Here is a 25,305-nt window from a genome sequence, read left to right as displayed (position 1 = left end):
AATATTAGATATTAATTTAATAGTGCATTTTATAACTAGTATAATATGTAAACATAAATGTGCAATTCCACTACACTTATTCTGAAAAAAAGAAAAAAAAATTGCTTCCACACATGAGGGAGCCCACTGTTCGTATCAGTTAGGTACATACTTTAATTTAGATTTTGCAATATTTGGTGCCTTATTCTACATTTCTCTTTCTAGTCTTTAAGTAGCTAGTTATATCTGCCCTTGTCACGTTCGAATCTGGCAGGATCAGAAGAGGATGGAAAGAAAAGCAGAGATGGAGATCCCATTGATTCTTGAATCTGAAAATGATGAGAGAAGAAAATGTTGGGATGAGGTTTTCCGGCGAAGTGAAGAAGCTTATGGTTTTAGCTGGCCCTTTGATTTCTGTAAATCTTCTGTTAACTTCCCTGCAGTTCATCTCACTCATGTTCGCTGGCAATCGCGGCGGCGAGCTGTCTCTCTCCGGTGCTTCAATGGCCACCGCCTTCGCTTCAGTCACTGGTTTCAGTTTTATGGTCAGCCTCACCGTACCGGAAACTTCAACTGCAAAATGTTTAATTTGTAGTAGTGTTGTAAAAATCGACTTAGACAGTCCCCTAGGCGCCATTAAGTCAAGAAAATTTCAGTCGTAGGCAACTTTTAATTAGTTGGCCGACGATTTCAGTCCTAAGCGGCTTGTAGTCGGCCGGTCGACTAGGCGCCAAGTTTGGCATCTAAATCTCGATACTCAATTCGGCTGAGAGGTTATTTTTGTCTGCTCAGCAGTTGTTCCTCTTCTATATTATTTTAGTCATGTACACAACTAATTGTTGATTAGTTTGAAATTATAATTGTCTAACAACTTATTGCCTTTTGTAGAACCAATTGAGATGATATACTTGAATTACTATAGCCAGCTTAAGCTTAGGGATGGCAACGGAGCGGGATGCATGGGGTGGGAAGTATACTTAGCTTCCAGCCCCCGTCCCCATTCCCAAAACCCCATTCCCGTTCCTGTTCCCGTCCCCATTTACAACGGGGAATTGAAAATAGTCACAATACCCGTCTTTGCGGGGAATTAAGCAGGAATGGAGATTCTCTATTGCCGGTCAACTCTTAGTCAAAATTTTAAATTAGTTTAATTTTAAATTTTAAAAATTAAAAACCTAAATGTTATATATATATATAATTTTTAAATTATAATAATTTTACTAGAACAAGGTGGGCGGAAAGGGTATCTCCATTCTTGACTGGAAATTACATACATTTTCGTTTCTTGTTCTCCCAAACTTTTTCCCATCATCATTCTGATTAGGGCCATCCCAACAGGAATGGAACAAATTGTCATCCTTAACTTAAGCGCTAGACACCTTGGGGGCTTGACTAGCGCCTAGTGCCTTCTGGCTTCTGCAAAATTGATTTGTACTTGTTTTCAAGTGCAGTAATAATGAATTAACTATGGATCTCGTGTTTGTTTAACCAAAACCAGAGAGGATTGGCAGGCGCTTTGGATACATTATGCGGTCAATCATACGGCGCCAAACAGTACCAAATGCTGGGAATCTTTATGCAGAGAGGAATGCTAGTGATGCTTCTAGTCTGCATTCCGGTGGCCGGCGTTTGGGCCTACACCGACCGGATCCTCAGTTTGTGCGGCCAAGATCCGGAGATATCTGACGCCGCCGGCGAGTACGCTCGGTTTCTGATACCCTCCATTTTCCCGTACGCAATCCTGCGGTGTTTCGTCTCATTTCTACAGGCCCAAAACAACGTTGTCCCCATGATGTTCACGGTAGGAATCGCCGCTCTGGTGCATGTGCTCAGCTGTTGGGTTTTGGTGTTCAAATCTGGGATGGGCTTCACCGGTGCTGCCATGGCTAATGCCATATCTTACTGGGTTAATGTAGTGTTGTTGGGTGTTTATGTGAGGGTTTCTCCTTCTTGTAAAGAAACCATGGACAGGGTTTTCCAAGGATATGTTTCATGATATCATCAAGTTTCTTAGATTAGGGATTCCTTCCACTGCCATGCTTTGGTACGTACTTCTCTCCTCTCCAACTTTATCAATTTTTTATTTATACTTCCCATGATGGCAAATTATCCCATGGACCAAAATCTACCTTACATTGTGGATTTTGATTCTAAATAACTGCAGTTAACATATTTTATATTATTTATATTTCTGTAAATACTAATCCAAATGCGGACAGTGATTCCTGTGCGGGCGGTGCGGATTCACCATTAGGTATACAAAAATGCACCAATACATCACAAATGCACCACACTTAATGATGCATTTTGCATACACTTTGTGGTGCATTTATGCGTACTTAATGGTGAGTGACCGCACTGTTCGCACGAGAACCTAACTTTAACATTTTAATTACAGACACTTAACATAGTAATTGTAGACAAATAATATATGTTAACTGCAGACACATAATATTTTTACATACAGTATATTATGTGTCTTGCAATTAACATATATTATTTGTATGTAGTTGACATGTTATATACTTTCAATTTATTTACAAACGCATAAACTGTTAACTACATGTAAAGAATATGTCAAATTGTAAACACATCATTTTTGGATAAGAATTCACAATACAATATAAACTCTAATCCATTATATAACAATTATCCCATGACCTAACCGGCCAATTTTTCTAAAGATGTTTGTGTGTATGTGTGGTAAGTGTAGCTTAGAGAATTGGTCATTCGAGCTGATGGTTTTGTTATGTGGGTTTCTTCCAAATCCTAAGCTGGAAACTTCAGTTCTTTCTATAACGTAAGTCAATTACTTTAATATACAATTTCATTTTTTTTTTTAAATACTCTCTCCCGAATAAGAGCACAACTTGATTTAGTATTATATTTATGGGATAATTGTAAAAAATGCCCCTCTATAATATGTCAATTATCAATGTCACCCCTGAATTATGAGTGGTGTAAATGTTGCCCCTCAATTATCAAAAAGGTGCCACATATAGCCCCTCCCGTAACGGACATGTGGTTCCCCGTTAGTGTACGACACCGTTAAGTCGAAGTAAATATGTAATTTAGTTGTTTTTCCCCTCTCTCGATTCGAAGTACCAGCAATGGACAGCGGTGGGGAACCACATGTCCGTTACGGGAGGGGCTATATGTGCACCATTTTGATAATTGAGGGGCAACATTTACACCACTCATAATTCAGGGATGACATTGATAATTGACATATTATAGAGGGGCATTTTTTTTTTACAATTTTTCCTATATTTATTAATATAAGTATTACATTTAATCTTGACTTGACCCGTCTCACAAACACCAAGAATCCGTAATACGGTCTCACACAAGATTTTGCTTTACATTTATTATTACATTGAACACCATCAAAATTGAATATGCCCATAAGTTACATTCGCACGTTTTGGAACAATAGATGCAAGTTGGAACCACATTTGGTCCCCCCATGCCAGCTCTCTTGTTGCTATTAAATTAGTAGCTAACTGGCGAGCTAGGCTGGATTTCGGATTGTGCAACAACACAGAGCCTCAAATTTTAGAAGGCTGAATATTTAATTTTTACCTAGCTAGTTAAAATATTAAAATAAAATAAAATTGCAATTAATCTTAAAAAATTTTATGGAAAAATAGTAGAAATACAATTTTATGGTATTTTTCATCTTTGAGGTTGAAGGTTCAAATCCTCTATTGGCACATCTTCTATTTTTTATTTATCCTTTAGCCTTTTTTTTAAAAAAAAATTCTTCGCATACATTATTATTATTATTATTATTATTATTGTTGTTGTTGTTGTTGTTGTTGTTGTTGTTGTTGTTATTATTATTATTTTTATTGCCTTTTTTTAATTCTTTGCGCACAGCATTATTGTTATTATTATTACCATTATTATTATTGTTATTATTGTAATTTATTCAATAATATGTCTTTTGTGATTCTTTTTGCCCACACAAATATTTTATCACCTTATTATTATTATTATTATTATTATTATTATTATTATTATTATTATTATTAAAAATTACGGTATTTATTTTAAAGATTGCATTTTTGGTAGGGCCTCATTTATTTACCAAAATGGAGCTATAAAAATAAAAAAATCGGCCCTATTGTTAACTGGTGGTGTTAATTGTTCTCAGACTAAATACATGCATCATGGTTTATATGCTGCCTATGGGACTTGGTGGCGCTATAAGGTAACTTTCAGTCTTTACCAGCCACTTAGTATGTAGTATATTGGTTAATATCTTGCCATTTGAGTACATCCACCTACAAGATATATTATGGGATGTTTGGTAATAACTGTTAGTTGATTGGATTAGTGGGTTTGACTAGTTGATAGCATTAACTGATTGTAAAAAGATGCTTGGTAAATTAGTTGTTAGCTGATACTCTGATAGCTTATGTAAAATGACTATCTCAAAAAACTTGTCGTAAAGTTGCTTTGAGCAGCTTTTTGAATTTTAGCATTTTAGAGCAATAAACTGTTATAAAAAGCTAATTATTCAAACACTTGCATTAGTTGTTTAACCAAGTCAAACAGTTAATAGTGGCTAGATAAGTCAAAATTGACTTATAAACTAACTATGTTACCAAACAGGGCCTATAGGTGGTTATATCTGATAATCAATCAACATTTGATGATAGTTATATATACCTGATAGTTGATTAACACCTTAAAAGGAGTTAATTCCAAGAATGGCTCATTGACTATCAACATTTATCAATTTTTATATTCGTCTTTTAATTAGACAACAAATGATCTCTTAACTATTGACATTTATCAATTTTTATCTTCGACTTTCAATTAGACCAAAAATGATCCCTTAACTATTGATTATATTACAAATTTGGTCCTTCAGTTAAATATTAATTTAGTAAACATTAAATTTAATGGTAATAACATAAAAATTTGGGTCTTTGCACCCACTAATGATGAAGTTTGCCCAACTCAACAATAAGCTAATTTTTACATTATTACCCTTAAGTTTAATGTTTACTAAATAGATATATATTTAATTAAATAACCAAATCTGAAACAAAATAAATAATCAATGGACCATTTATGATCACACTGAAAGTAGATGATGAAAATTGGTAGATGTCAATACACAATAAATCATTTATGATTTAATTGAAAGAGAACAATAGTTAATATGTCGACTAGGCAGCCTAGTCAATCCCTCAGCCGCCTCGCGCTTGACCTTAATTAATTCTTTGATTGAAAGTCAAAGATAAAAATTGATAAATAATATTAATAGTCAATTGGCTTTTCCTAAAATTAACTCCAATCAATCCCTTACAAATTAAAATTTGTATAGTTACTTAATATGATTTTGGTTAGTACAGTGTACGGGTGTCAAATGAAGTGGGTGGTGGGAGGCCAAATGCAGCGTGGGTGGCGGTGCGTACTGCGTTAGGGTGCGCGGCAACAGAAGGGATTTTAGTAGGCATAGCAATGCTTTCACTGCACAAAGTATGGGGGTATGTTTACACCATTGAGGAAGAAGTTGTAAACTATGCTGGCCAGATGCTACTCTTGCTCTCTGCCTCTCACTTCCTTGATGGCCTTCTATGTATTCTTTCAGGTATGTTTATGTATATTACACCATCTTAATTTGATTTTTCGTGTTTAATAGTACTTTGAAAAGTTAATGTCAATTGGAGTCCTCCGAATATAGTAGTTTTATCACGTTTAATATAATCCTAAACTTTTAAGTTAACCATCTGTAAAAGGATCACGGGTGATTAACTTGAGAGTTGAAAGACCCTAGTTAGTTAAAATTTGAAAGTTGAAAGAGCACGAGTGATTAACTTGAAAGTTTAGGACTAAACGTGACAGAACTACTATAGAATAACAATCATTATATTATGGACAGGGATCAATCATAAGCATTATAGATCATGGTCTAGATTATTTACATTTAACAGATTATGTAAATTTAGTTATTATGTATATTTAATTAATAGTTATGTACATTCAATTATAACCAATTAAATGTACATAATATATTAGTTGTTCGTATATAATTTGGATTAGAGCTCGATGGACCCTGGTCGATGATATAATTTGCATATAGAATAACTTGAAATGATATGCATGATAGTGAGAGACCAAAGCTAACGGAACCAAAATGCTTTTGATCCAAACTAGTATGAAACCCGTGCGATGCACAACCTATAAATTTGTAATAGTTAATGTTAATATATATATATATATATATATATATATATATATATATATATATATTTACATTGTTAAAGTATATTATGTATATTGTAAATAATGGAATTGACACTTACATACATTCATATGGAAATAATTATTATATAAATAAATATCATGCCTTTTAATAGACTATTTTTATATATGGTAATTAATTTCATAATTACAAATAAAAATTCTTAATTGTAGGGAGACTTTTGCGACATTCCAATCTGCAAAATAATTTTAAAATAATTTATTACATCATCTCAAACCTTTTAATATGTTACTTTTAAATTAATATATATAATTAAATTATTCTACCCAATTATATATCTCATTTCTAAATACGATCCTAATAACTCTATATGATGTACGACATATATGTATATAATAATATATAAATATATAAATATAGTATTATCATATTATACCTATAACTAATTAATACTAATACTCCTAATAATAATGATATTAAAAAAAGATTATTTTAATGTATATATCATTTAAATATTAAAACAATATTATTACATAGAATACATGTCCTACACTATTCTATCATAACATTTTGGAGTAAATTCCTTTTTTGGTTCTACATTTATTGCGCGATGGACACATTTTGCCCAATTTTATTAATTTAGCCACATTTTGCCCAGCCTTTCAAAAAGGTGGAAATTTTTGGTCCACCGTTACGTTTGCTGTTAAACAGCCGTGAAGTGGGAGGGCAGTTATGTTCTTTCACATGATGTTCTTCATCAACCTTCAAGTTTCTTGGTCTCTATCTTCCGGTCAGAGTGTAAGTGACCATTCTTTTCTCCACACACTCACTTCCCTCTTTGATCTCCTCGCCTCAAGCTTTTTCAATTTCCATGGCCATGGCCGCCCAAGCCTCTCTCTTCGCCTCACCGCTCTCCATCGCCAAGCCCTCAGCCAACAACGTGGCGACGCCGTAGAAGAAGTCCCTTCATTGCTTCTCCGTCGTCCCCAGGGGACTGAACAAGTCCGCCATCGCGTGCCGCCCCATCTAGGCCATGGCAGAGGAATCCACGGAGGCGCCCACCAAAGAGGTCCCCGTGGGGTTCACCCCGCCGAACCTGGACCCCAACACCTTGTCCCCCATCTTCGGCGGCAGTACCGGTATGGATTCATCCCGTCCCCCTTCTTCTGATTCGATTCACGCTAGAGGCAGATTGCAATCTAATATTTCTAGATGTAGACTCTGCTACTACTCGGAGAACTTGCCCTAGTGTGGCTAGGGATAGAGTTGAGGTTAATTTTCTTGAGCCTTAAATTGATATGGTGTGGATTGAAATTGGGGAAGTAGATGACTCGAGAGGGGTTTTTGGCAGATGATAGAGTATAAGAATATGCCTCGATTTTGCCCAGATTGCAGGAGATTTGGGCATTGGTTGGAGGATTGTCGTGGAAAGGAGAGGCATGGGAGAACGGGGATGGAGGAGATGAATGGAGGTGCGGTGTTGACGGAGGGGATTGATGGTGGTACGGCGGTGGCAGAAGTGGAATCAGTGGCAGCAGAGGAGGTTGTGGTTGAGAATCCAGAGGCGAAGGTGCGATTGCTCAGGCCGTAATCCTCGATTACAACTCTGTCGCTCTGCCGCTGCCGATTCGACTCTGCTTTGCCTGAGGGACAGAGACCACCGGAGAAGGAGAAGAACATCGAAGCTGTTGCTCTGACCTGTCTGCCGGAGACGCCATTGCTTGACGCCACTGCCATCGTAATTGCTCATGCTAGAGGGTTGAAGAAGCATATGAAGAGGCTAAATGCCCCAAAACATTGGATACTGGACAAGTTCGGTGGGGCATTTGCTCCTAAACCTTCATTTGGGCCACACAAAGGCTAATGAAGAACAGCATGTGAAAGGACATAACTGCCCTCCCACTTCATGGTTGTTTAACAACAAATGTAACGGTAGACAAAAAATGTCCACCTTTTTGAAAGGCTGGGCAAAATGTGGCTAAATTAATAAAATCGGACAAAATTTGTCCATCGCGCAATAAATGTAGGACCGAAAAAGGAATTTACTCTAACATTTTGTTTTATTCTGTAGGAAAAAAACTATTTTTTGTGTCTTCATGCATGATATATGTGCTCTTGAAATTGGTTGTTTCACACTATTTGCCATGGTCCTCTCATTTGCTGTGTGCTGTGTTCTTGTATATGCACTCCAAAACCTGCAAAAGAGAAACCCAAAGCCAAAAGGAAGTACTGTTTGTTACCTAATTGTAATTGGTAATAAGGAATTAGGAATAACTTAGAGAGATCCACCTTGAAATATAGATAAGGATAATAAAATTCTATCAACTTTTGGAGTCCTCTCATTTGCTATGTGTGATGTGTTCTTGTATATGAAATAGCATAGAAAGCACTATTGGTACCTTATTCTAAATAGTAATAAGGATTTAGTAATAACTTAGACAGATCCATCATGAAATATAGAAAAATATAATAAATTGTCTATTAGATTCGAAGTAGGAATGACATTTCATCCCCCCATTGAAATGCCTAAGACAAAAAATGTCTATATGTTCATTCTTCAGCACAAAAAAACCAAAACCACCATCATTCAATTATTTAAAATTCAAAATTCAGACACACAAAGATCTCATCCTGATGTTCACAATCCCTTCAGTTTCTCAGTTTTCATAGAATAGAGCTTTTAACATGGTCTCGTATAAACTTATTAATGTAGCCTGATTTGAATTGAGATTTGTAAAAGAACTTACCTGCTGGTCATGGAAGACAACTTCCTTGGATTTGATTATGGAAGACGATTTTCTCTTGGGGATTTCATACGCTCTCATAACTCGCAAGCGAAGAGCGTTTCTAGATTTCATACGCTATCACAACTTCCTTGATAGTGTTTGCATTGCAGAGGATGTGAAATATATATATATATATATATATATATATATATATATATATATATATATATATATATATATATATATATATATATATATATATATCTTAGTAATTGATTTTGATTGGCTGGCTTAATCTTAGTAATTGATTTGATTGGCTTAAACTTAGTAATTGATTTTGATTGACTGACTTAAACTTGGTAATTGATTTTGATTGGCTTAAACTTAGTATTGGCTGTAACTTAGTATTGGATTGTGCGGGAACTTTTTACAATATATCATTTTGCTTTAATATATATATATATAGAGATAGAGATAGAGATATTAAAAGTTAGTTGTTGAAAAAGAAATTAAATTGCAGTTTGTATGAAACCAATTAACCAAGGGAATATATATGTATAAAATTTATGTGGATATGAATGTAATTTCAGGCACAGCGAGAGGATGTGGGTGGCAAAATATTGGTGCAATAGTCAACTTGGGAGCCTATTATTTGCTAGGGATACCTGCTGGAATACTCTTAGCTTTCGTCTATCATGTTGGAGGCATGGTATGTCAAAATATATATCCCAATTTTTTTTTTTTTTTTATTTATTTTTTTTCTTTTTTTACTTTGCACACATTTACTCATGTTAGCTAGCATCCAACGGAGCCCGCACGGGCTTAGCTCATTAGTTTAGTAGACAATGTTTAAGAGAATGTTGGAAAAAAATAGCTTGAAATGGCATAAAATGGCATATTAAGTGGCTATTTTGTGGTACAATTATCAGTGGGGTCCACTTCCGATTTGGGTCGGGTCAAAGTGGATTCGGGTTCTTCGTAGTGAGACGAAGAGATTGATATATTGTACGCTCAAAACGGATAATGGGTGAATGAGATATTGATTCTCAAAGTAGACCCATTTGAGTTGGAAAATGAAGGGAAAAAGTGAGCTTTTGTCCCACATTGGTTTGGGAAGAGGATTTGCCCCACTATTTATACATGAGCTCTTGTTAAGCTTATTAAATTGTATAGCATAGAGGCTCTCTCTCACGCGCAGGGGGTGTAAATCAAATCCCAAACTTTCGGTGTTCATACAAAGCCACGAAATTTCGTGTTGATTATTGTGTTAGTTTCGGCCAAGTGGCCGAAACTATTGAAACTGTAAGTTTCAAAGTCTCGGCCACGTTAGGCCAAATTTGCATGGGAATTGCAATTGCAATTGCAAGTTTCGGCCAAGTTGGCCGAAACTTTGCAAAAGCAGTGGCCGAGATATGCACAGTATACACGAACCAGAAAGCTTCTATTTGTGACTGTTGGGATTTAATTCAGCTGTTATGGGATTAATTCTTTGAATTAAATCCAATTTTAATTTTTGAATTAACACCCATGTTAATGGTTGCTGTTACGGAAGTTGTAGGGGTGCCCCTAAATGCCATAATAAAGGCTATTCACTCCTCAATCCCTATATAAGGAGGGGGTAGAGTGCAGCAGATTAAACAAGCACATTGTGACAAGAACACACAACACAAGAAGTGTTTTCTCTCCTCAAAAACTCTGCTTCTACTCCTTTCTTAAGCCGAACTGTGTTCAAGGCTTTGCTCTAGTTCGCCGGGTTCGTTCGTTTGGGTGCTCAAACGTCGAACCGTAGCGCGTTTTATCCTGGGAAACCTAGGCCACGGCGCTCCTAGCACTTTTGGGAGGTGGCAAATAAGGTTTTAAGGAAAGAGTGGTCTCTTGACTCACGCTAAAAACCCTTATCCAAACACGAGCCAATCTTTCCTTCTTTCGTTTTTGGATTATGCTTCTAAGCAAAAATCCTCCTATAATGTTATAGTTTGGTTGGAATTATAATCTGTGTATTATAAATTCCATTTGGTTGATATGTATATATCTTTTCCGTAGATATTCATGCATATAACCATGGCGGTCTGATTTATATATATATTTGTGTATATATATATATATATATATATATATATATATATATATATATATATATATATATATATATATATATATATATATATATATATATATATTTCGGATATAATATATCGAATAATATTTTATATACTTCGTGTGTGTATATATAAATATTATTTTACGATATTAAATCGATTTTTGGTTCATTATCACCAACAATCTTAAAACCTTATTTGTTTTGATAATGAACAAATCGGTGGAGTCCAAGAGTATTGGATCCGTGAATGTTGCCGGAGGTGCACATTCAAATGGTTGGAACGGCAACGATGTTGCACATTCCGTGATGCCGGTTGACGGCGGCAACGTTGGAAATAATATTTCCATGGGAGTTGCAAAAACACACGATGGTGCTCCGGAGAACTTTGGTTCACGATCCGGTAGACCTGTGGCAAAAGGCACACAATTGGTACCTATTGTGTTGCCTAGTGGATCGGCTAAAAGTCATGAAGGATCCTATGATGGTGTAATGACTACACGGTCCGAGGACTATGGTAGTGTTACCAATGACTTCAACCGTAATCGAAGGAAACTCAAGCGGAAGCTTAGCTTTCAAGAAAATTACGAAAAGAAGGAGAAATGCCACTATGAAGCGAACCGTCATCTTAGTGAAAAGGTTGAGGATAACTTCGCTATGTTTAAGACATGTGGATGGTTGGACGAGTGAGGTCACAACCGAGGTACCCCCGATGTGCGCTATGGACCACCCTTCGTGGAGTGGACGATTGGTAAATGGAACAAGGCACACGGGTTGAAGGATCACTACAAGATATGAATAAGGAAATTAATTTCCAATGTAATTTTCCTATAAATGTTGTAGTATCCTTATGATACATTTTTTATTGTTGAATAAAAAATGAATTGTTCCATTGAGCTATTGAATCATAGTACATACGAATTATTTGATGAAATAATGTTGAATGTATGAAATGATTCAATATGGGTGCGTAATGCATCATGGAGCATTATGTGGAAAATGCTAAAATGGCGTAACGGCCGGAATTAAATGTAACAAGGGTGTTACATGTTGAAATCCCGCAACGAACTTCGGTTCAGGTTCATGTAGAACGATACGGATTTCAAGAATCAATTTGTCAAAAATTGGAATAACTATATAATCGTGAGCGTAACAGCTCAAGTGTTGAATATTTTAAATAATATTCTAAGAACGATTATATGAGTTTGATTCAACTAGTCGGAAATTTGGTTGATTTGTTCTTGTTAATTGTGTTTAATTAACTTGATCAAAATTCCAAATTATACTAGTATGAAATATGATTTGAGACAAATTGTTGGGACGTCAAATTAAGCTTGAGCTTAATGAGAAATGCTAATTATATTGGGCATTGTTGAAATGCTAATTGTGGTGCTTAATAGCACTGGACGTCCGAAATGTTGAATTAGCATTATGCAAGAGGCTAATTAAATTTAGCATTGCAAAAAGTGTTATGTGATTAACACGAAAGGAGACTTGGCTAATTGTGTAATTAGCTAATAATCCTTGTGCTAGGTAGCACTGGAATTATAAATTTAAGCAACCGAATGTTGCTGTGAATTTATAATTTAAAGCAATAGAGATTGCTTGGGAATCGGCACGTTAGTTTGGGAGCAATGATTCGTGCTTGGTATAGCATGTTTCGTGCTTCACTACTAAGCACTGATTCGTGCTTCAATTTCGGAAGCACTGATTCGGGTTTGTGGCCTTTCGGTCAAAACCGAATGGATTCGTGAGGGCTAATTTGTTAGCACCTACGAGATGTGTTAGCGTGTAACACATGTTTATTCTTTAAAGAATAAAAAGGGAAAAACCAAATTAATCGTGGATTAATGCGGTTATGAACGATCGATGTGGTGAATGTGAAACACCTATTGGTGATTTCGGCGCAAGCGATGGTATTGTACTCGAGAGTACGGTACGGTATTCACCTCAATCGAACGTTTTTGCCGAACATAAATATCAAGACGTTGATATGTTCGGGTCTACCTCAAAGTATGTGAGGCGAGACAATACTTTGGACAAGTAAGTACCTTTTAAATAAGGTTACCCGCATGAAATTCTTACGAATTGTGGATACGTAGGATGCTTTCCTACTAATGCCCGAAATGTGGGGGTGTCTTGCCAAAAGTGCGTTTTGGTTCTTAGTACACGAGTCCTACGCTCTGGATGTACATAAGAACACAATAAATTGAATCAAGAAATTCATCGTTCCTTAGAAGATGTATTTCCGTGTAGGTTCAATAAAGGACTTAGCACGTTGAAAGGAACTTTCGGCGTAGCTATGGTTGAAGGGTATGAAAGAGAACCCGAGCTCAAAGCCAGACGTAGCAAGAGAGCTAGGATTGAAAAATCCTTTGGTCCATATTTTCTGACGTACATGTTAGAGTGTGATGCGCACAATCTAACTTGTTTACTAGAAAAGAAATTGGATTTTCTGACATGGTTGTTAGAAAATGAGCCTCGCACATATGTAGAAGTGGTGACTTCTACAGGTGGACCAACCCGAGAGAGGCTATCGAGAGTGAAGTAGATTATATCTTAAAGAATCACACTTGGAACTGGTTGTTCTTCCTCCGAGTTGTAAAACCTTTGGATCCTAAGTGGATCACTAGTCGGAAGACAAAACCGGTTGGTTATATTGAAGTAAAATGGCCAGGCTTGTAATTGTAGATTACATGCAACGCGAATGCCACAGTTACTTCGATATATATTCTCTTGTGATGAGAATGGAATCCATTAGAATGATATTTGCCAAAGTCGTTTAGCGAGACTTGGAAGGTCATCAAAATGGATGTGTCGCTTTCTTAGTATACATGGAACGACCTGAGGGTTTGTGGTTCCACGATGTGAAAAGAAAGTGTGTAATTGGTGAGATCATTGTATTGTTCGAAACAATTGCCTTAGTGTGGCATGTGAGGTTTTGATCGTGCAATGATGACCAACGAGTTTAGTATAAATAAAAGTGACAAGTGAGTCTACGTAACATATACGATAGACGGTGAAATCACTGTTTGTTTATACACGATAAACTCAACGTGGATAGTAACGATCAAATGATCAATTCTACCAGGAACATGTTAAATTCGAGATTTGACATGAGAGGTGTGAGTTTGGCAGATTTAATCTTTGAGATTAAAATTGTGAGAAGACCGTATGGTCTCGTGTTAAGCCAATTTCATTGTGTTGATTAAATCCTTGCAAAGGATGTTAATCAAGTGGCTTGGACACCGTTAGATACTAACGTACAACTAGCCAATAATCACGAGTATTGTACTTCTCATGGAGAATACATTCAGATTATTGGTAGTTTAATTGTATCCAATGGGTTGTACTAGGTCGGACATTGCCTTTGCGGTTAACGAACTCGGTAGACATACGAGTAACCCTAGTGTTACGCACTAGAAGGCAATAGTGGAAGTTATGAGATACTTATGTATGCTTATGACTTTGGACTGCACAACGTGGGATATCTAGCCGTACTTGGAAAGTATAGCACGGATATCAAAGGACGCTAAGTCCATCAAAAGCTACGTCTTTACGTAGGCCAGTGCAGTCGGTTGGACGGAAATTCTCGAAATGATTTTGTGATAGCTAAGATCCGACGGGATCAAAGCTGAGAGCCTTACACTCGTGTCGCGAGCGAGTAGGCCGAATGGCTAAGCCATTATTTCGAGAATGGTCCTAGTGGTGAACTCATACTTCCAATTTGTGTGCATTGCGATAGTCAAGCCAAAATTGGTTAAGTACAGAGTTAAATGTGGAATGGTAAGTCTAGACTTATAAGTCGTAGATATAATACCATTAAACAATTTCTCACAACGGGGGTTATCTCTATTGACTACGTGATGTCAAAAGATAACGTAGCGGCCGCTAACTCGCTAACCCGAGGGTAAGCAAATGGTTGTTGAGAAGTTGGAATGAGGAATGGGTCTAAAGCCCTTGGACTAAAAGTTCTATAGTGGATACCCAACCTAGCTGGCACCTAGGTTCAATGGGACAACTAAATTATGGAACGGAGCGTGTCACTGTGGGGGTCTCGGACTCCCTACCACTCCTCGTTAGAAACAGTGACTCCCGCACGAGGCTAGCATGTTGATGCTTTAATGATTCTTGAGTATGCGGGATACTCGAGAAAGAATCACCTATGTAAGAGAGAAGTGAGGGTCGCTTCAAAGGAGAATTGTTGGGCACAATTCTTTAGAAACTCTCGCAGAACCAGGAACGGTGACCCACGACCAAAATGGGCACACTCATGAGAACAGAGCATGGTTGGGAGGTTCCTGTGTGAGATATGTCATCGTCTACACAAACGGCAGTCGGTTCAAAGACATCGCGTTCTACCGTACAGCCAGTAGAGTAAATATATCTTCACAAGGGAAGGTTCAAAGGGTATAGTGACTCCCTACCTATCCTATGCAGGGATCGACCGTTTGAACACAGTTTTTTCCGATTTCAAAATACCCCGAAAATCAATTTTTCATTCATGTGGGGGATTGTTGGAAAAAAATAGCTTGAAATGGCATAAAATGGCATATTAAGTGGCTATTTTGTGGTACAATTATCAGTGGGGTCCACTTCCGATTTGGGTCGGGTCAAAGTGGATTCGGGTTCTTCGTAGTGAGACGAAGAGATTGATATATTGTACGCTCAAAACGGATAATGGGTGAATGAGATATTGATTCTCAAAGTAGACCCATTTGAGTTGGAAAATGAAGGGAAAAAGTGAGCTTTTGTCCCACATTGGTTTGGGAAGAGGATTTGCCCCACTATTTATACATGAGCTCTTGTTAAGCTTATTAAATTGTATAGCATAGAGTCTCTCTCTCACGCGTAGGGGGTGTAAATCAAATCCCAAACTTTCGGTGTTCATTTTCCAACAAAGCCACTCGGCCAAGTGGCCGAAACTATTGAAACTGTAAGTTTCAAAGTCTCGGCCACGTTAGGCCAAATTTGCAAGTGAATTGCAAATGGCCACGTTAGGCCAAATTTGCATGGGAATTGCAAATTGCAATTTGCAATTGCAATTGCTAATTTCGGCCAGCTTGGCCGAAACTTTGCAATTGCAAGTTTCGGCCAAGTTGGCCGAAACTTTGCAAAAGCAGTGGCCGAGATATGCACAGTATACACGAACCAGAAAGATTCTATTTGTGACTGTTGGGATTTAATTCAGCTGTTATGGGATTAATTCTTTGAATTAAATCCAATTTTAATTTTTGAATTAACACCCATGTTAATGGTTGCTGTTACGGAAGTTGTAGGGGTGCCCCTAAATGCCATAATAAAGGCTATTCACTCCTCAATCCCTATATAAGGAGGGGGTAGAGTGCAGCAGATTAAACAAGCACATTGTGACAAGAACACACAACACAAGAAGTGTTTTCTCTCCTCAAAAACTCTGCTTCTACTCCTTTCTTAAGCCGAACTGTGTTCAAGGCTTTGCTCTAGTTCGCCGGGTTCGTTCGTTTGGGTGCTCAAACGTCGAACCGTAGCGCGTTTTATCCTGGGAAACCTAGGCCACGGCGCTCCTAGCACTTTTGGGAGGTGGCAAATAAGGTTTTAAGGAAAGAGTGGTCTCTTGACTCACGCTAAAAACCCTTATCCAAACACGAGCCAATCTTTCCTTCTTTCGTTTTTGGATTATGCTTCTAAGCAAAAATCCTCCTATAATGTTATAGTTTGGTTGGAATTATAATCTGTGTATTATAAATTCCATTTGGTTGATATGTATATATCTTTTCCGTAGATATTCATGCATATAGCCATGGCGGTCTGATTTATATATATATTTGTGTATATATATATATATATATATATATATATATATATATATATATATATATATATATATATATATATATTTCGGATATAATATATCGAATAATATTTTATATACTTCGTGTGTGTATATATAAATATTATTTTACGATATTAAATCGATTTTTGGTTCATTATCACCAACAATCTTAAAACCTTATTTTTTTTGATAATGAACAAATCGGTGGAGTCCAAGAGTATTGGATCCGTGAATGTTGCCGTAGGTGCACATTCAAATGGTTGGAACGGCAACGATGTTGCACATTCCGTGATGCCGGTTGACGGCGGCAACGTTGGAAATAATATTTCCATGGGAGTTGCAAAAACACACGATGGTGCTCCGGAGAACTTTGGTTCACGATCCGGTAGACCTGTGGCAAAAGGCACACAATTGGTACCTATTGTGTTGCCTAGTGGATCGGCTAAAAGTCATGAAAGATCCTATGATGGTGTAATGACTACACGGTCCGAGGACTATGGTAGTGTTACCAATGACTTCAACCGTAATCGAAGGAAACTCAAGCGGAAGCTTAGCTTTCAAGAAAATTACGAAAAGAAGGAGAAATGCCACTATGAAGCGAACCGTCATCTTAGTGAAAAGGTTGAGGATAACTTCGCTATGTTTAAGACATGTGGATGGTTGGACGAGTGAGGTCACAACCGAGGTACCCCCGATGTGCGCTATGGACCACCCTTCGTGGAGTGGACGATTGGTAAATGGAACAAGGCACACGGGTTGAAGGATCACTACAAGATATGAATAAGGAAATTAATTTCCAATGTAATTTTCCTATAAATGTTGTAGTATCCTTATGATACATTTTTTATTGTTGAATAAAAAATGAATTGTTCCATTGAGCTATTGAATCATAGTACATACGAATTATTTGATGAAATAATGTTGAATGTATGAAATGATTCAATATGGGTGCGTAATGCATCATGGAGCATTATGTGGAAAATGCTAAAATGGCGTAACGGCCGGAATTAAATGTAACAAGGGTGTTACATGTTGAAATCCCGCAACGAACTTCGGTTCAGGTTCATGTAGAACGATACGGATTTCAAGAATCAATTTGTCAAAATTGGAATAACTATATAATCGTGAGCGTAACAGCTCAAGTGTTGAATATTTTAAATAATATTCTAAGAACGATTATATGAGTTTGATTCAACTAGTCGGAAATTTGGTTGATTTGTTCTTGTTAATTGTGTTTAATTAACTTGATCAAAATTCCAAATTATACTAGTATGAAATATGATTTGAGACAAATTGTTGGGACGTCAAATTAAGCTTGAGCTTAATGAGAAATGCTAATTATATTGGGCATTGTTGAAATGCTAATTGTGGTGCTTAATAGCACTGGACGTCCGAAATGTTGAATTAGCATTATGCAAGAGGCTAATTAAATTTAGCATTGCAAAAAGTGTTATGTGATTAACACGAAAGGAGACTTGGCTAATTGTGTAATTAGCTAATAATCCTTGTGCTAGGTAGCACTGGAATTATAAATTTAAGCAACCGAATGTTGCTGTGAATTTATAATTTAAAGCAATAGAGATTGCTTGGGAATCGGCACGTTAGTTTGGGAGCAATGATTCGTGCTTGGTATAGCATGTTTCGTGCTTCACTACTAAGCACTGATTCGTGCTTCAATTTCGGAAGCACTGATTCGGGTTTGTGGCCTTTCGGTCAAAACCGAATGGATTCGTGAGGGCTAATTTGTTAGCACTACGAGATGTGTTAGCGTGTAACACATGTTTATTCTTTAAAGAATAAAAAGGGAAAAACCAAATTAATCGTGGATTAATGCGGTTATGAACGATCGATGTGGTGATGTGAAACACCTATTGGTGATTTCGGCGCAAGCGATGGTATTGTACTCGAGAGTACGGTACGGTATTCACCTCAATCGAACGTTTTTGCCGAACATAAATATCAAGACGTTGATATGTTCGGGTCTACCTCAAAGTATGTGAGGCGAGACAATACTTTGGACAAGTAAGTACCTTTTAAATAAGGTTACCCGCATGAAATTCTTACGAATTGTGGATACGTAGGATGCTTTCGCTACTAATGCCGAAATGTGGGGTGTCTTGCCAAAAGTGCGTTTTGGTTCTTAGTACACGAGTCCTACGCTCTGGATGTACATAAGAACACAATAAATTGAATCAAGAAATTCATCGTTCTTAGAAGATGTATTTCCGTGTAGGTTCAATAAAGGACTTAGCACGTTGAAAGGAACTTTCGGCGTAGCTATGGTTGAAGGGTATGAAAGAGAACCCGAGCTCAAAGCCAGACGTAGCAAGAGAACTAGGATTGAAAAATCCTTTGGTCCATATTTTTCTGACGTACATGTTAGAGTGTGATGCGCACAATCTAACTTGTTTACTAGAAAAGAAATTGGATTTTCTGACATGGTTGTTAGAAAATGAGCCTCGCACATATGTAGAAGTGGTGACTTCTACAGGTGGACCAACCCGAGAGAGGCTATCGAGAGTGAAGTAGATTATATCTTAAAGAATCACACTTGGAACTGGTTGTTCTTCCTCCGAGTTGTAAAACCTTTGGATCCTAAGTGGATCACTAGTCGGAAGACAAAACCGGTTGGTTATATTGAAGTAAAATGGCCAGGCTTGTAATTGTAGATTACATGCAACGCGAATGCCACAGTTACTTCGATATATATTCTCTTGTGATGAGAATGGAATCCATTAGAATGATATTTGCCAAAGTCGTTTAGCGAGACTTGGAAGGTCATCAAAATGGATGTGTCGCTTTCTTAGTATACATGGAACGACCTGAGGGTTTGTGGTTCCACGATGTGAAAAGAAAGTGTGTAATTGGTGAGATCATTGTATTGTTCGAAACAATTGCCTTAGTGTGGCATGTGAGGTTTTGATCGTGCAATGATGACCAACGAGTTTAGTATAAATAAAAGTGACAAGTGAGTCTACGTAACATATACGATAGACGGTGAAATCACTGTTTGTTTATACACGATAAACTCAACGTGGATAGTAACGATCAAATGATCAATTCTACCAGGAACATGTTAAATTCGAGATTTGACATGAGAGGTGTGAGTTTGGCAGATTTAATCTTTGAGATTAAAATTGTGAGAAGACCGTATGGTCTCGTGTTAAGCAATTTCATTGTGTTGATTAAATCCTTGCAAAGGATGTTAATCAAGTGGCTTGGACACCGTTAGATACTAACGTACAACTAGCCAATAATCACGAGTATTGTACTTCTCATGGAGAATACATTCAGATTATTGGTAGTTTAATTGTATCCAATGGGTTGTACTAGGTCGGACATTGCTTTGCGGTTAACGAACTCGGTAGACATACCGAGTAACCCTAGTGTTTTACGCACTAGAAGGCAATAGTGGAAGTTATGAGATACTTATGTATGCTTATGACTTTGGACTGCACAACGTGGGATATCTAGCCGTACTTGGAAAGTATAGCACGGATATCAAAGGACGCTAAGTCATCAAAAGCTACGTCTTTACGTAGGCAGTGCAGTCGGTTGGACGGAAATTCTCGAAATGATTTTGTGATAGCTAAGATCCGACGGGATCAAAGCTGAGAGCCTTACACTCGTGTCGGCGAGCGAGTAGGCCGAATGGCTAAGCCATTATTTCGAGAATGGTCCTAGTGGTGAACTCATACTTCCAATTTGTGTGCATTGCGATAGTCAAGCCAAAATTGGTTAAGTACAGAGTTAAATGTGGAATGGTAAGTCTAGACTTATAAGTCGTAGATATAATACCATTAAACAATTTCTCACAACGGGGGTTATCTCTATTGACTACGTGATGTCAAAAGATAACGTAGCGGCCGCTAATCGCTAACCCGAGGTAAGCAAATGGTTGTTGAGAAGTTGGAATGAGGAATGGGTCTAAAGCCCTTGGACTAAAAGTTCTATAGTGGATACCCAACCTAGCTGGCACCTAGGTTCAATGGGACAACTAAATTATGGAACGGAGCGTGTCACTGTGGGGGTCTCGGACTCCCTACCACTCCTCGTTAGAAACAGTGACTCCCGCACGAGGCTAGCATGTTGATGCTTTAATGATTCTTGAGTATGCGGGATACTCGAGAAAGAATCACCTATGTAAGAGAGAAGTGAGGGTCGCTTCAAAGGAGAATTGTTGGGCACAATTCTTTAGAAACTCTCGCAGAACCAGGAACGGTGACCCACGACAAAATGGGCACACTCATGAGAACAGAGCATGGTTGGGAGGTTCCTGTGTGAGATATGTCATCGTCTACACAAACGGCAGTCGTTCAAAGACATCGGTTCTACCGTACAGCCAGTAGAGTAAATATATCTTCACAAGGGAAGGTTCAAAGGGTATAGTGACTCCCTACCTATCCTATGCAGGGATCGACCGTTTGAACACAGTTTTTTCCGATTTCAAAATACCCGAAAATCAATTTTTCATTCATGTGGGGGATTGTTGGAAAAAAATAGCTTGAAATGGCATAAAATGGCATATTAAGTGGCTATTTTGTGGTACAATTATCAGTGGGGTCCACTTCCGATTTGGGTCGGGTCAAAGTGGATTCGGGTTCTTCGTAGTGAGACGAAGAGATTGATATATTGTACGCTCAAAACGGATAATGGGTGAATGAGATATTTGATTCTCAAAGTAGACCCATTTGAGTTGGAAAATGAAGGGAAAAAGTGAGCTTTTGTCCCACATTGGTTTGGGAAGAGGATTTGCCCACTATTTATACATGAGCTCTTGTTAAGCTTATTAAATTGTATAGCATAGAGTCTCTCTCTCACGGCGTAGGGGGTGTAAATCAAATCCAAACTTTTCGGTGTTCATTTTCCAACAAAGCCACTTCGGCCAAGTGGCCGAAACTATTGAAACTGTAAGTTTCAAAGTCTCGGCCACGTTAGGCCAAATTTTGCAGTGAATTGCAAATGGCCACGTTAGGCCAATTTGCATGGGAATTGCAAATTGCAATTTGCAATTGCAATTGCTAATTTCGGCCAGTTGCGACTTTGCATTGAAGTTTGGCCAGTTGGCCGAACTTTGCAAAAGAGTGGCGAGATATGCACAGTATACACGAACCAGAAAGATTCTATTTGTGACTGTTGGGATTTAATTCAGCTGTTATGGGATTAATTCTTTGAATTAAATCCAATTTTAATTTTTGAATTAACACCCATGTTAATGGTTGCTGTTACGGAAGTTGTAGGGGTGCCCCTAAATGCCATAATAAAGGCTATTCACTCCTCAATCCCTATATAAGGAGGGGGTAGAGTGCAGCAGATTAAACAAGCACATTGTGACAAGAACACACAACACAAGAAGTGTTTTCTCTCCTCAAAAACTCTGCTTCTACTCCTTTCTTAAGCCGAACTGTGTTCAAGGCTTTGCTCTAGTTCGCCGGGTTCGTTCGTTTGGGTGCTCAAACGTCGAACCGTAGCGCGTTTTATCCTGGAAAACCTAGGCCACGGCGCTCCTAGCACTTTTGGGAGGTGGCAAATAAGGTTTTAAGGAAAGAGTGGTCTCTTGACTCACGCTAAAAACCCTTATCCAAACACGAGCCAATCTTTCCTTCTTTCGTTTTTGGATTATGCTTCTAAGCAAAAATCCTCCTATAATGTTATAGTTTGGTTGGAATTATAATCTGTGTATTATAAATTCCATTTGGTTGATATGTATATATCTTTTCCGTAGATATTCATGCATATAACCATGGCGGTCTGATTTATATATATATTTGTGTATATATATATATATATATATATATATATATATATATATATATATATATTTCGGATATAATATATCGAATAATATTTTATATACTTTGTGTGTGTATATATAAATATTATTTTACGATATTAAATCGATTTTTGGTTCATTATCACCAACAGAGAAGAGACCAAGGTTCAAATTCCGACAGCGACAGTGTGAAATTATGCCCAAAGTGAATAGATCTTTTGTGTGCATCGGCATTTGGCCCTGCTTGCTGAGTCATTAAGTCACCATGATTTACATTTCCTTAAATGCTCTGTCGGAGTGTAGGGGGGAGGGGGGCTTGAGTTGGAGATTCAATCTTTTGGAGGAGCTAGCATGCAATGGAAGCCATTAATAGAGGTCCATTTACTTGCGTAGAAGATGAAGAGAAAGAAAGAAAAACGAGGGCCATGAGTAGTTAAGTGCCACAATTATGTTCGAGTGAAGGGTGAGGAGAATATGCACAAATGTAGAAGATTTAGGTGTTGGTGTTAGGCAAGTAAAAGTCTAAGAGAGAAGGGTTTGGATAGACTTTTAAATGTTTTTTTGAAAAAGAGTTAAGGTTTGTGAGTTTAAGTGTGAATTTGAGTAGAGGGTTAGTCATCGGATAAAACGAAGAGTAAAGTAAAGCACTAAAGAGAGAGAGAAATATTTATGGTAGTTTCGAAATTTTTTTTTACTCCACTGATACTTGCTTCTACATATGACAATTTTTAATTTGGATTAAGTCATGAACTCCTTGTCGACTTAGTCTTCACTATCTGATCAATCTCTAGGTAAGGACCAGCCACAAAGTCGCATTGCTAAGATGGTTTTTTAACTCCTTTCAGCAAAGAAATATGGGTGAGGTTGAGGTTGGACTTTTAGAATAAATCAAGATGATTATTCTTTTAGATTAGAATACTTGATAAAGTTTTGAATGATGAATCAGATAGCAATTATCTCTTTTTCAGTAACTTCTTCTAAGCGGGGTCCTCCTTTTATAGACAATGGAGGTTGATTGTCAACTTGAAATTTAAATTTACCATTTATCACTCAACAAGTGATAACCGTCCAAAAGCAAAGCTGTCACAATTTCCAAAAATACGCTGCCAAATCCTTGATTTGCGCTGCCGTGAACCATAAGGTAAATACCGTTTTCCTATCGGTGTATAAGTACACTTTGGTTCAGAAATGCTCCATCTACTTATCACCAATTCATCTTCTATGTAGACTAGTAGCTAGTATCAAACAACTTGACATGTGCCTAACAGCGCAACTCTTTTATCCTTCCTCAAATGAACTCCTTTCGAGGTTGATATATTCATTTTTCTTTGAAAGAGTATAAGTTGGTTTCCATAACAGGTAGTGATTGTAGAAAATGTGCATGATTATGTACTTGTAGCCCTTCGACTGCCCAAACCCTTCAGAGATGACTTATTCTGACTGAGCTTCTTCCGGATGCATTCCTTCAAATAGCATCCCTTGACTAGACTTCCTCCAGTAGAAATGGAAGTTAAATGCGATTAACAATAGAGGGCCGGGGTTTATAAATGCTAATACAAATTACTCTCATTATCAAAATCTATAAACAATTATTTCTTACTATACAATAGGAAAATGATGTTGTCGGCTCAATAAACTGGATATTGGAGGTTTGGATTTGCTTCTAAACAAAAGATGACTAGAGATACGAGTATTTAATTTCTGTGGCAAATTCTTCTTCTTTAATTTGCTTACAAGATGAAAGTAACCAATTCGATCTTCCTTAGCCTTCTCTTAATTATTTCCTAATTTGGGTTCAACTAACCATGCATGTTGGGACAACCTTATTTCCGATCCATTACTTCATCACTGGTCACTCACTTTCTTGTACTATGAGAAGGCATGCATTAGTGACGAGTGATGGTCCTGATTAAGAAGAATAGGTCTAAAACTTTTTGAAAATAAGTAAATCAAACTTGAATGTTTGACTATAAGAGTTAATCTTTCAACAATACCTGGAAAAAGTTATGTTGAAATGTTAACTAAATACTATGCACATAAAAAAAGATACCCCAAACTTCAAATGAGACTTAATTGATCATATCGAATCTAATGTAAAATCCATTATCTTGAACTAATATATAATCTTCTGATAAATTTAGACTGACCCATTTTTGTTTTGATAGAAAAAAAAGCTAAGCTACTTACTCTTTTCATCAATTTGGTTTAGGGACTTTGGTTGGGGATCACAATAGCCCTCTTCGTACAAGCAGTACTGTACTTTATAATTACTTTGCGAACAAACTGGGAAAATGAGGTAAAATATATATCAAACCACCTTTCTATATATCCTTTTCCATTTTCACTTTGGTAACCAATAATTTTTCTCTCTCTCTCTCTCTCTCTCTCTCTCTCTCTCTATATATATATATATATATATATATATATATATATATATATATATATTTTGATCGTCTGATGGATGGAAGTTGGTTCTGAATGTTAATATATTGCAGGCAACGAAGGCTTTTGATAGAGTACACAACACCAAGCATGACGTTGCAGTAGCATGAGGATTGAGGAATATTTTATAGACAAATATTATGTTGTTGGAACAAATAAATTATAGATCATGCATTCATGCAGTGATTACATAAATGTGATTAACGGTCTCCGTAAAATAACCTATGAATTTCCCTTGTTGGAATTTTTAGA

The 25,305-nt window shown here is 37.1% G+C and overlaps 1 pseudogene; it reads left to right on the top strand.

The window, feature by feature from the left end:
* Nucleotides 1–265: 265 nt before the first annotated feature.
* Nucleotides 266–25,305, top strand: LOC109172117 (annotated as a pseudogene).

Source organism: Ipomoea nil, unplaced genomic scaffold, assembly GCF_001879475.1.
Source record: "Ipomoea nil cultivar Tokyo-kokei standard unplaced genomic scaffold, Asagao_1.1 scaffold0400, whole genome shotgun sequence".
NCBI classification, from domain to species: domain Eukaryota; kingdom Viridiplantae; phylum Streptophyta; class Magnoliopsida; order Solanales; family Convolvulaceae; genus Ipomoea; species Ipomoea nil.
This window is presented reverse-complemented; position numbering and strand designations above follow the sequence as displayed.